This window comes from Rhamphochromis sp. 'chilingali', assembly GCF_963969265.1.
Source record: "Rhamphochromis sp. 'chilingali' genome assembly, chromosome: 12".
Classification (NCBI taxonomy): Eukaryota; Metazoa; Chordata; class Actinopteri; order Cichliformes; family Cichlidae; genus Rhamphochromis; species Rhamphochromis sp. 'chilingali'.
In genome coordinates, this window is record NC_137939.1 from 22,832,524 (window position 1) to 22,846,854 (window position 14,331).

Sequence of the window (14,331 nt, forward strand, 5' to 3'; positions counted from 1 at the left end):
CTGATGTGCTCGACAACAGCTAAAAATACACAATCAACAGCTATAAAAAGCATCTAAAAGCGGAGCATGAGAGGAATAGGACATTTTATCTCACTTTGCATCAAATCAATATTTAAATTCTGGCCCCTTTCCCTCCACAGAGAGCCTGCGAATGTCACCGCCTGTTTACTACGACTCGGATCTCGCAGGACTAACAGACTCATTGGAAGTGAGAGAAAGAAAATGAGAGGGGTGGATAAGGTTTAAAAAGCAAAACCTGATTTAACTAAAGACACTCCCCCTGCCTGAACTGAGCTTGAGCACACGGAGGGACTTCTTTCTGCTTCCTAGCTTGGCCGAAACATGTGCATAGCTATATTTAAGCTGATATCGTATTTATTTTTATTATTTCGTTCCAATGTACAGCACTTTGTGTCAGCTGTGGTTGTTTTAAAGTGCTTTATAAATAAAGATGGATGGATGGATGGATGATAAGTCCAGCAGTGAACAAGTTAACAAATTAAGTGCAGTTTTTTTTCCTGCAACCGATCGACTGGTTAAAGAGCGTCAACTGTGTTTCACTGCAGCCTGCGTGTAAAAGTAAGCTGACGGAGGTTTGCACAAAAAAGCCTTTGTGACATCATAACAACAACAATGTGACCTCAGAGGGTAACCGGAGGGGCAGCCAATATAACGTAGCACACCCGGCCAGTGTGCTGCTCAACACTGCTGTGGTGAGGTGGGGGGTTACAAGCTTTGGGAGTGCTCCACCACTACCCCGAGTTGAGCGATGCTGCTGGTGACACGGGGAAAAAGGAGCTAGTGATGTGTGTTTATGTGTGTGTATACATATATGTGAGTGTGGTGTGGGGGTCGGTGTGGCATTTAAGGGAAAGGAGTGAATTAAGTTGACGAGGTGGTCACATAACAGCCGGGTTCAGGCAGAGTTGAAGCCACTTGCTTGCTACGCTGCAGCTGGTAACATTTACCTCATCCTCTACCCCATAAATGTATGTGTGTGTGTGTGTGTGTGTGTGTGTGTGTGTGTGTGTGTGTGTGTGTGTGTGTGTGTGTGTGTAAAACTCTAAAACACATAAACTAGGTCTGGATTTTACAATGGAAAATAAGTAAAAAAACAGAACTCCCCTTGTTAGAGACACACACACACACACACACACACACACACCCCTCTGAGGACCCCTTTAACAGGCATCTGTTAACTAAGAGCAAAGAGAAAGGTGAACCTAACCTCCTCCCGACCCAAAAGTCCGACTCTCCTTTTGATTGGGGCTCACAGAAAGGTCACCGATTGTGTTTTTCTAACTTTTAAACAGCCATCCACACACTATGCTACACTATAACGTCACCGACCACAAAAAGCGATTCTTCCCTGCGCTTCACCGAAAATGTTTGACTTTGTCAAAAAAATCCAGCTAAACTCTGCGTGCACCCAGAAAAAGAAGAGAGGCAGGAGAGGAAAATCTAAAAGTTTGCCACACTTTAGATTTGAATTCATTCTGTGACCTCAACAGCTGAGATAATATAGAAACAGACTATGCTGACACTTTAAACCTGACGATCCGTGTCATTATTAAACTTCAGGGGTGGCGTTTTATTATAAAGTGACTACATTTGATTAATTTGCCAATTTATTCATATGATCTCTGAATCAATACAGCAAAGCACACACAAAAATAAGCGATCGACCGCATTACGTGTCTCATCTTGTGGTGACTGCAGCTGCTAGATGAGGGCGCATGTGGCCTCACATGTGTCATGTACCCACTCAGCTCTTTTCCTCTTCACTGTAATTTTTTTTGTGCCGTCCTAATAAACTCACTGTCACTTGTGTCCGCTGTATGGCACAAGTGTGTGTCAACACAACCAAATACTGTTAATATCATTCTAACACAAATCTTTAAAGCATAACAGTGCATGGCCCAAGTCTATTGAGGACATGTCCTTGCTCACCCACATTTGTCTTCTGACAGCGATACAAAGACGTGAACAACAACTGGACCCCTCAGGATGAATTTTAATCAAACTGGTGATGTTTTCACATTTTCTCTACAAGCAATTTGTCCTCTTTTTTTTTTAAACTTTACGACAAAAACAAGCCGAAACCTCAATTACATCCTCAGCCTCAGGTGCAGTCGCTTATTAGGAAAATGAAACCATTATGACGAACACACTAAACATTATAACTGCGAAACGTCAGCACTGTCGTTATGTACAAGCACGCCGGCGACAACGTCGTAAGCTGTAGAGCTGCGATTCAGCGGGCATTCATCACACAGTGCCTCGCTATTAATATCATCCAACAAAGATTACTGTTAGACTCAATTTCCTACAATGTGTCGTGCGATGAAGCGCCGTGATTCCTCGGTGCGCGGGATTGTTTAGTGCACACTGTGTGCTGCGCCGAGTCTAGTCAGCGCCTGCAAACATGCAGCAGAGCCCCCCAAGGGATGCTGCTGCAGCCCTCTGAGGGGAGAGGAGAGAAAGTGAGAGAGGAGAGGAGGTGGGAGAAGCCCCAGGTAGCCTCACAGCAATGCACCATTAGAGAAAGGAAAACACAAAGCCAAGCTCTGCTGCTCTCTTCTTCTCCAGCCACCGTGCCCCCCTCTCTCTGTCTCTCTCTTGCACTGACCAGCTAAATATTTTATCAGCTGGCAAAAGAACCTACAAGCCCCAAGGCCAGGGGCTTCTTTTTTGTTTGTTTCTTTATTGAGGAAAGTAACTGTGTGTGTGCGTGCGTGCGCGTGTGTGTCAGAGACGAGGTGGAGGCAGGGCCGAGTTTGTTCACCGACCACAGCGTCACTGAAGTGCTTTTGATTGGTCACTTTGAAGTAGTTCTTCTGTTCTCTCTCTTTCTGCCTGTCTTTCCCTCCCTCTCTCCTGCTTTCTCTCTCTCTCCTCCTCTCTCCCTCCGTACATCCTATGTGCAGCATGCTGCTCGGTTCAGAGCTGGATGAACGACCTTGAGCAGGCGCACAGGGCTGTGTTGCCATGGCAACGAAGCCTCGCACAACCAGTAACAGCTGGATGCAACAGCACTCCCTGAATTTTAGCGGGAGTCGCCACGTTAATAACGACTCTCTATGTCTCCTCCCCCCTCGTCTACTCTTCGCTCTCCCCTATGTATCCACCCCCCCCCTCCCAGCCTAACACTACCATCCACCCACCCACACGCACACACACACACACACACACACAATAAAGAGCTACTATCGTAAGAATACAGTCTTTCAGATTTTAACACATAAACTTATTTAGTTAAAGTGCAATGACCCAGACATCAGAAAAAGTTAAAAAGAAAAAGTCTCAGCCAGGAGACAAAAACACACTCAAGAAGACAAAGGTTGAGGTGAACCGGGGCGAGAAGAGAAGACAGAAATCAAGAGTGAACCACAAGTAAGAAAACAAAAGACAGAACACGGAGAAGCGCACTGAGATAGGCACTTGACATTCTTCTCACAGAAGAAATAGCTCTCAGAAAAATAAAGCGGCAGAGGACATGAGCTGCACCGAGGCATTCTGGAGAAAGAAAGGAAACAGAAACCAAGGATACACTCTGACAGTCCATCAGATCATCCCTCTCCCTCTGTGTGTCTCGCTATCTATCATCGCTCCAACTATGTTTGATATTTAGTGATTCTATTATCACATAAACAGTTTTTCAGCTACCTGCTTTTACACAAAATTAATTTTTCTACTGGCTCAATTACACAGCTGACTCCAGATCAGTGTTAAAAGACATGCAGTAAGTGTGGTTAAATTATTGGTCATTCTAAATTGCTCATAGGTGTGAATGTGAGTATGAAGGGTTGTCTGTTTCTCTGTGTTGGCCCTGCATCCGGTGGTAGCTGCGAAAGGCACCAGGGCGCTCATGACCCTGGAAGACTGAATGGATGAATGGATGGATATTAACATGTTAATTTTCCCCAATAAAGAAATTATGTAACTGGTCACTGCTTAACTCTTACTAGTCAATGATATTAAAAAGCCAAAAGCAAAAGTTCAACAAATGAGGTCTGTTTTCCAGCGTTAGGTTTGACAGTGCTCGCCTTTGACACACGACAAAAGGAACTATATAAACAGGTGTTTATATAAATGTTAAGGTCAAAGTTATAAAACAATTGACGTAACCATGACAGATCCTCACGGCCTTGGCTTTAGAGGGCCGACCTTGAACTGAACACCCTCTGCCACTCCCTGTGCCGCTCCCACTCATTAGTTTTGCTCACGTTAGCAATAAGAATAACATATTTCAAAAATACCAAAAGCTCTTGTATTTAAATCCACTCATTAAAACGAAACATTTTAAGTCAGTATTCTTTAGTATAGAACGTTGCTTTTTGGGTAAGAATTTGATTTTCAGTTTCAGTTTTATTAGTCTTTTTTAAAAATTTGCATTTAGTGTCACAACTTGGGTCACTTTTCTTATGTAAGAGCTCTCCTCTGAAAAGGAAGTACGCCTCTTTCTAGACTGTTCAGCGAGCTGCAGCATCCAGGTGCCATGTGAGAAAAAAAAGAAAAAAGAATAAGTAAGAGACATTGTGTTTCTTTCAGTGTTTTCTAATGTTCTAGGCTACATAAAGCCCTCTTGCGCTTAGTAGTAAATTAGTTATTTGCACACACACTCACAAAAAAGTGTGACTTGCACTTGGAAGTGTGTCAGTCTCCAAAGTAACTGGCAAACAAGCTGTTTCATCGTCCTGCAGACAAAAGATCAAAACTTGCACTGAACTTGTATTTGGTTGGGATTTGATTTAAAATCCACAGAGGTACAGTTAAAAAAATGTTATAACTGTCCAAATACTCAAGACGTTACCAAACTCTGTGTGTGTGTGTATATATATATATATATATATATATATATATATATATATATTTTTTTTTTTTTTTTTTTTTTTTTTTTTTTTTTTTTTTTTTTTTGGGGAGGCGTTATGTGTCGCACCATATTTGGAAAATAATGATCAATGATATCTGTGTCGCCATGATTTCTTCTTGTATCGTCTTTAATCATGGAAGCACAACAGCTTCCTTCACATTGACTGTGGGTAGAATTTCTGATTTAAAACTGTTAGCTTGAAGATAAAATATAACATATTTGGTACCAAACATAAATCCCTTGTCTACCTCCAATTTGTCATCAGATGAATAGCTGTAGTATGTGACTCTTGATAACTTGCTGGTTTCTGACTCAGAAGGAGATCCATACTGACTAGAACTATGTGCTTGTTTGAGATCAGTAACTGCATTTATGCAGCACTTTTTTAGTGCATTACACTACAAGCCACATTTTAGCTTTTCACATATTAAGATAGCTATTTACTTATTTTACTAAAACACTTTTCTATGCTCATGCTGTCCTGTGTTTGGTAGTGTAGAGCAAAATGTGTCTGTAGCACCACCTGCTAGATGTAAGTTTATATCTAAATGTTTGGATTGACAATCTTGTTAGAACTGGCCGTCCACTAAACCGCTGATCTCACTGTTGGCCAAGACGTTTTGTACTGAAAACACACAAGTGGAACAAATGAATGAATCTGTGTGTGTTATCGGCAGTGCCACATGTGATTTTAATCATCTTTCTGTAATGCAGTAATGTAACGCATTACTGTCCTATATCGAGTAATCAGATTACAATTATGTAATTATTTGTGTTATAAAAGGTTCTTTAATTATCTGCACAATGGGTGAAAAAAACAAAACAAAAATACAAATTTTCATTTTCCTGCTTCTTTTTTCTTGCACAACAAACAGCACATTTCAGTTTGTGTGCAGGTAGGAGGAAAATGGTGGAGATATGGACATTACTTTTATTGCAAAAAAGCACAAGAGCCTGACAAAAGTAAAGTGCAAACTCCATCCAGGATAGAAACAACTATCCACTACTGCTAATACAACACTGGGTCTACACAGAAGGATCTCCATGACAGAACCCAGAGTGACTTTACAGCTGAGGGTACGCAGATCCCAGCCCAGCAGCCAGAACCTGATCTTCAACAGGCTCTGGCTGCCTGTCGTTGGCTGTGATGAGTTTGTGTAAGTGTATGGGACTGTAGCCCATGGTTTATACTGTTAACTGGTAATTATGTGACAATGCATTTCAGGGCACGCAAAAGTAATTATGAATAGTTTCAAAAATTACTTTCTCCAGGAAGTAATTAAGTAACATCATAGATTACTTTAGAAAAAAAGTAATGAGTAATGTGAAGGTTTTTTTTTTACTTTTTCTGACTAGTGATCCAAACAGAGGTTCCTACCCATATGGAAAAGAAATAGCAAAAACTTATATGATTTACTCATGAAAGTGGCCACTTTCTCATTACTTTCATATATTGTTTTAGTAAGTATCCAAAACATACAAGTTTCATTTTTCAAAGGATCTTACATCTGTTTTCACTCTTGTATGCTTTTCATATAAGTTTCACACAAGACAGATACAAACTTTATAAGATTTATATATATCTTTTCCATATGGGGAGATACAGCATTGAAGCACGTCAATAATTACATTAAGCCCCTGTCACACGGGCCAAGATCAGTCAGTGAAGCCCTGGCAGCTTCCAGCTAGGGAAAAACCTGTAGTCTCTGACAGCTGGTGAGTGGTTGTGTGAAGCTGATTTTTCTTACTACATGGAACTGGTTCACAAAGAGGTATATAGTGCTTCATTTGCAATTGCTTTGGTTGCTAGCAGATTATCGTGGTTGTCTATAGTTTGTATGGAAGAAGCTAACATGTCTCCAAATACCAATTACTCGCTAAGTGGCGCAACATGAGAGTTGCCTTAAGGTGCTTTATATTGCAAAGCGAATACCCTACAATAATAGAGAAAACCCCCAACAATCAGATGATCCCCTATAAGTAAGAACTTGGCAACAGTGGGAAGGAAAAACTCCCTTTTAACAGGAAGAAATCTCAGCAGCCAACTCCTGTGAAAGGAACAGAGAACGTTCTGGTTCACTGGTTTCTAGTCTTTTGGTTTCTTTGTTAATGTTCTGGTTTCTGTCTGTGTTTCTTAGTTGCTTTGTCTCCCCTGTCTGCTGTGTCCCCTTGTCAAGTCCATGTCTGTGTTACGTTTCCTGTTTTACTTTGAAAGTCCTTGTCTCATGTTAATGTACCTGGTTTTGCTTCCCTTGTCTCGTTAGCCCTGATTTGCCTCAGCTGTGTTTCCCTCCTGTCTCTCATTCCCTGCTTGCTCCCTCTGTGTATTTAAGCCTTGTGTTTCTCTGTGTCAGTGTCGCAATCTACCATCTTATTATGCTGTGTGTTCTGCCTGTCAGCTTTTGTAGTTTTCAGTTTTGTTTTATAATAAATCTAAGTTTGAGTTTATCTTCCATCTCTGTAAGTCTGCACTTTGGGTCCTCTTTACCACCGCTCCCACCTGCACACGGCCTACACATGACAAAAGTTGCTACTTCTGTAACGTGTACGGTGGTGTAGGCACAGCTTTTACTTTGAAAGTAAACATTTTCCATTTCTTGTTTGCATCATGCTTTTATAAGTTAAACTCCTGCTCGGTGGTTAGTTAGCAGCTGGGATAACAAGCAAAAGATTCCGGTGCGATTCCAGAAGGAGTGACCCCTTGTAATGATGAAACCAAAAGTACTTTTTGTAGAAAAGATGAAAACTTTGGTGACTGTAGCAATCTACAAACAACGAGAGCAATCACAAGGTTTTCAGTGCAGCTCTCTCTTTGCAACTGATGCCGCACAGCATCAGCCAGGAACTGCACGCCAACCAATCAAGGAGGGTCAATTTCTCTAAAAATCTTCGGTTTCTAGGGAGAGTCACCAAATGGTCTCCAGGTCTCAGGTTTAGGTCTTGGTCTGAAGGCTTGCAGGTAGCATCATGTGTATTTAAAGATGCACTATGTGCACATCATGCAACCATCATCCATTAGGTATCTGGCTTCTACTGAATTCAAAATAATTTTCAAATTATGAATTATTAAGAAATCTTGGAAACATTGTGTATTTATTGAAAATGTAACTGATCTTTTTAATGAAGAATCACTCTTAAACTATATCACAATGAATATAATTTAAGTCACATTACGCAAAGGCACTGAACTAAAGATGCAGCATCATGATGGGGAGTAGATTTGGGCTTTTAGTGAAGGGCAAACATGCAGCAGAGTAGTCATTTAAACTTAACTGTCCAGGGTTACTCATTGGTAAAAGCCAGAGTTGGAACTGAAAATTAAATTTGATGAACTGTCGAGCCCTAGAGCGCCCCGTTTTATAACATAAACATGCAAGTAGCCCAGTAGGTTTATGTGTAATAAGAGTATGATTATAAATATTTCTTCATCACACAACACAAGCATTATTTAGCTCAGTAATCCAACTTGAAAACAAGTCTTTTTAAATTCTACTAAAGGGTTATTGAGGAAAAATATATTTCTATACCCGATTGTAAAGTAGATTTTTGTACGCTTATTGAAACTTAAAATACTTTATTGTCAGTGAGGTCAAAATATTATTTGGGAAAAAAAACCCTGCAAATCAGATGCCCCAGTATTCATCGCTGGAGTGTTGATGTTTAAGTAAAAGACAGGTGGACAAAAATGAGTGAGATTTAAATATGAGCACCCGCTCCTCTACAGAGTGAAATCAATGAGAGCTGGTGAAGATTATTTCCTGTTTAACACATACTGACATGTCAGAGAGGGGCCCCAGCAACAACAGGACAACAGTTAGCTCACTACTCTGGAGCTGGGGGAGGCAAGGGGACAGCGAGAGACATGCCACAGAGAGAAGAAAGAAAATGGCAAAGAATGTGAACAATCTGAGGCAGAAAACTTCCTGCCTCACACACACACACACACACACACACACACACACACACACACACACACACACACACACACACACACACACACACACCCAGAAACAAGCGAGCAAAGTCGAGGTGGGTAAAAACGAGATTGACCAAAGACCAGGACGCAGACAAAAGATGAGAAATACCAGGTGGAATTCCAGCAAGAGGCTCCACCTGAGCCCCTCCCCTTTCGGTACACACCCCCTCCTTCCTCCTCTACACACACACTCACAGATTCCCAAGCTCCCAGGCTGTGATGTCCTGCTTCTCTGCTTCAGCCTCACGAGCCCTGCCCCCAGTGCCTGACCCAGTCACCAGCATCCCCTGCTAACCTCTGTCCCCTTTTTCCCCATTCAGCAAACATAATGCATCACTGTCACCCTCCTCCTCCTTGTCAATGCATTCATCCCGCCATGCGCTTGGCAAAAACCCCTCATGAGTCCTGGCGGCTCGCTCACAGCACCTCCCTGTTCCCATTGCCTTCGGTTCCTTGTGAGCAGGTTGTAGGCGTGTGTGCGACAGCACGTGTGCAGAGACTTGGTCCACAGAGTTGACTGTAAATCTGTCAGAAGATGGGTGCCGTGCAACGAGACAACGGCTCCTTGCTGCGACACCCAACCCCCCCCCCCCCCCACTTGGGCAACAGACGCATTTGGGGCACAGAGCTGAAACAATTACTGTTAATAATAAATTCCTGATTAAAACCCCGTCACGAGCAGCAGCCAGACAGTTCGGAGAGCATTTGACTAACTATACATCAATTAAATTAGGAGAATAGAGCTTTCAGTAAGTGGCTTAACAGGACTGAATATGAAACATCAGTAAGATAAACAGAAGAAGCTAACTGGCCTGAAAGTGTTTATTTTAGTTGTCCTGTCATCCGTTATTTACTAAATAATTTTTTTTCTGTAAAAATAAAGTCCACCTCTGTTTGCCAAAGCCCAATGTCACAAATTTAACTGCCCCAAAACCCAAGTTTACTACCATTGCCAAACAAGAAACCAGCAGCTGCTCACAATTTAGAACTGGCAATCCTAATGGATCAAATATGATGTCCATCATATTTTTTTCATATTTTTTTAACTAACAAGGACACCCTCAGCTGAACATTAAAGTAAGTTATGGTGCAAAGTGTCTACCACTGAGCTACTTACAAGTTGCAAATGAAAAGCAATGTTTGAAGTCAAAGAATGATAGGCAAATGTTTCCCTACAGAGTTTGCATGCTATTCTCTCGGAGTCATGCCCTTCCTCTCGAAATGATCCCACACTTTGGACTTCCTGCCTGATGTGTGTAATTACTATCTAACTATAACGTCTGTTTGCAACTCAGTTTTCTTCCCCTTAATCGACCAACAAACGAACCAACATCTGATCAACAAACTCTTCCCATTGGCTAATATTTAGTTGACTGTTAGTTTGTTGTATAACTGAATATTTCAGCCAATTAAAATAGTTCAGATTGTTATAGTAGCTGAAACTTGAACCCATTTTTATTTTCATGTAAACCTTTCGGGGGGGGGGGGGGGGGGGAAGGGGCCATCAACAATAACATTAGACATTATAATGTCATGCATCACTAAATAAGCACGGGGAATTCTCTGGTTGCAGCATTTCATCTGTGACTCGCTGCAAATTGACATCTTTTGAGAAGGACATCTGTGAGTGTTGAGCTGTCACTGTCTTTAACCTTTAAATATTTTATATCTTATAAAAGAGACTAATGAAAACCATCTTTGTTAGCTGCAGCCACGTTTGGACACGCATCTAAATTTAGACAGCGACTTCAATATAATCAACTCAGCCTCACATCCCTCACCTGCAGCATCACTCCGATTCAACCTCTGTTTACACACACTGAACTGTAAGGCTGCTATTATCCAGTGTGAGCTGGGGCTCTGGTGTCATGCTCAAGGACACAGCGCTTTCCGGCGTACGCACACACACACTTACACCACCGGCTGGCTGTTTCAGGGATCAAACCGTGCACCTTCATAATTGCAGAGCAGCGGGTACGCACAGGGCCACGTTGCTGCCCCCTGCAGATATACAGTTAGAGACATTACTGAGGATGAAGCAGATGGCAGGAGGGGTTATGAAGGACCTAACAGGAAAAAGACACCATCACGACGAGCATTCACCGTATCACCTCACACATTTTAAGGCAATGCATGACCCCTTCGTGCACTGCTGACGTGCACACTGGAGACACACGCCGTAGACCGGCTGCACTTTATTTATTTGAATTTAATCGGTCTTGCAGGCTGGCTGAGCGGCTGGTTGACTGACGGACGGTCACCGTCGTCTGCCTCCTTCCTGCAGCGCACGTTTGTTGTAAAGCGACCAGTAGCAATACAGCGGGAGCCGCTTTCACATACAGTACGCAGCCGAGTGTGTTTGCACGCTCCTGCTCATCAAACATCCCGGTCCAAATTCCCTCACGTTGCGACAGCACCGGGCTCAGCTGTTTCCCACCGACTGTCGCGGACAGCGAGCATCAACCGGTTTAAAACAAACAAAAAAAATAAATCACCCCGTGATTTTGCGTTCAAGCGCGAGCGTGCGAGCCCAAAGCATGTGCTGTCCCAAAACTTATTCATGTTCTGCAGCAAATCTACTGGAGGCACTATTGCGATCCAGCGGCTCGTGCGTAAACTGGCGAGCTTGTGCGATCAAGTTAAGTTTATGAAATGTGCCAAACGTTCAGCCGTGCTGCAAATAAGCATGGCACCGAAACACGCACCGCATCACCGTTACAAACCGAGGGCAAATGTTTTCTGTCATTTACTTTTTAAAAAATAATAAAATAAAATATGTATTCTGTGCCCTCCGCACCGCGCCGATGCCAATATTGTGTGCGCACTGCCGCTGGAAACCCAAGTCAAGACATTTCCGTCCTCTATTGAAATGCAAACCAAACGCAAAGTCTGGTCAAACTGACTGAATAGGAGCGCGCGTACTTACCTCGTGGACGTGACTCTCTCCCGAATCGATAATTTCTTCTTTACACCATTAACTCTCCGCCATCTTCGGCTCTGTTTGTTTAAATGGGAAACACTCCCGAAGCCCAAGAAGCCAGTTCTGTAAGTTGAGGCGTCGCTGGGACTTGTGGGTAAACGAGTTCTTTCTAGACGAGCCCCGCGCTTCCGGATGGCTCGTCCAACCCGGATACGGACTACAGGCAGACTCCACCACCACACGGGGGAAGGAGGAGGAGTGGAAGGTAGAGGTGGAGGTGGAGGAGCAGGCACCGTCTGTCTAGCAGCGTACAGACGGATGTGAGCGACGAGAGGGAAGATGCCACAGTGTGTGTTATCAGTTAACCTCACTGCACGAAAAGCAAACAGCTGACTTGTTTGTGTTGATGGGAGGAGCTACAGGCTGCAAATATCGAGACTTTTTTTTTTTTTTTTAGCCAAAAGAGGGCGTTTGGATTGAAGGGGAGATAGAAAAGAGCGAACTTGAGAGCAAATAAGGACGCAGAAGTCCTGTCCTTGCCTTGTGCAAAAAAAAAGTTCACTTGGATAAATAAAAGCCGCCTCTGTGTGGTCCTCATTGAAAGAGTTTGGAACAGTTTAACATTTGTTTTGCATATTTAACCACACCACTTCCTATAATTGTGCTTTTCTGTTTTGAATATGATACTCAAATTTAGTTTGTTTCTTTTTTTTTTTAAACGTTGTGTTCATTGATTTGAAGAAACAAAGAAAGCGATATTGCTAAATAAATAATTCCATAGAAACATATTGTCAATAACTAGTGAAAACTTTATGCATTTAGTTACTATTTTATGGACTTGTCGCCATTGTTTTTGCACTTGCACCGATTTCATCTGGATCCTTCCTAACTGATCTCAATGAACATCAAGTCTGCACTTGTTGTTGGTAGTTGATGTCAGGTGTCATCGGAGGGATTGCGGTATAGTATACTTAAAATAGGAGCAAGTTTCAGTAATCTGCTTGACGTTCATGCCCTCATGCAAACTAAAGCCATCTACAATGTTGTATAAATACTGAGCCTATCCCATCTACGGAGGGCGGGAGGCGGGGCACACCCTGGGCAGCTCTCCAGTCTGACGTTCAACCATTAAAACTTTTTTTGGTGTTGTTTCTTCAGGATAACAAGTAAATAACTGCAACTTTATCAATAATAATAAAAAATAAAGCAGTATATTTGAAAATGGATTATATTTTAGCATTAGAATATAATTCCGTTTAAAGAACTTCTTGCAGAAACATAAAAAAATAAATAAATGTACAAACTTTACTTTGGCTATATATACAACTTTATACAACTTTTTTATGCAAGGTGTCCTAACAGTATTATGGCTTGTGACTTTAATATGAAACTAAGCTAACATAAGATTGTTCATTCTCCTATCACAGTCTCTCAGCTCTGTCTTATGACTCTTTTTTTGAGGGGGGGGGCAGTGATTTATCAACAGCTGTTAAAGAATTTGTCAGATTTATGAACCACAAAGTTTTGTCTTCATGAGATCATGATAACCTCTCATAAGTTATGATATTTGTATTTTTCTCATTTTGGGATCAAACGTGGTAGCCTAACATTTATTACACATGCTTTTTATTTACTTTGGCCATAGAGACATCTGTCCAATTTTAAAATCTAAACCAGGTGTGTGCTTTTCTTTGTGGACCAGCTGGTAACAACTAGCAGAAAATAATTCCCAGAGAAAGGAAGTAAAACTGTCAAAGTGTGCTCACTTTAGGGCTTAATAGATATTAGTGAGATTGATGTGTTTATTAGTATTGGTGAAAATGTGAGTAGACAGATGAAAAAAAAGAATAAACAGCTAAGCTGCAGCAGAAACGTGCCAAAGATATATTCAAGTTCAAGATAACCTAGGGAGTGACCCAGTACGCAGTTTGTAGATTTCCTGCACAGTGTATAATGTTGTCGTGATTCTTAAGCATTTAAAAGAAAAGATATTTATTTAAACTCCCAAATATCTGTGTCACTAAGATGTTAGTTTTAGCTCGCACATCTATAAAACATTGACATTTCTAAAAGTTACCTCCCAGTTTTACTTTTTTCACAGAACAAGTAAAGTGCGGAGTTGCTGTGAGTTGCGACACGTGAGCACCAGCTCATTTTGTTCTGATGCCTGTGTTTGTGATATACATTCATTTTAACTTCACATGCAGATATTAACAGCATACTGAGGAATTAAGTTTTCTGGGACTTGACCTGAGAATGACCGACTGACTGAAAAAAAATTAAAACACGTGTCCACGGCTGAAGCCAGAAAAGGTACGCTTTTCTGATGTTGTTTCACAGGACTTACAGATAAGAGGGAGTTCAAAAGGAGAAGAAGAAGAAGAAGAAGGAAGATGTAAGTGGATGTTTACATGTTTCAATGCCAAAAAATTACATCCAATGAGGATGACAGGGCATCAGTGTCAGGGTTGTTTAATGGATTTTGTCAGTAGTGAATTATATCAAAATAAATTATTAAGACTTTCTGTGTGGAGCTTGCAGGCTCTGCCTGTGCCTGAGTGG

The 14,331-nt window shown here is 41.7% G+C and overlaps 1 protein-coding gene across 1 annotated transcript in view; it reads right to left on the minus strand.

Moving 5' to 3' along the window:
• The window catches only part of LOC308406919 (nuclear receptor coactivator 3-like), a 68,407-nt gene extending 56,308 nt beyond the window's left edge, over positions 1 to 12,099 (minus strand). Inside the window, exon 1 of the mRNA XM_080898231.1 lies at positions 11,776 to 12,099. The gene's annotated coding sequence lies outside the window, so the exon portion shown is untranslated. The remainder of the gene's footprint in view (positions 1 to 11,775) is intronic.
• Between the last annotated feature and the right edge of the window lie 2,232 nt (positions 12,100 to 14,331).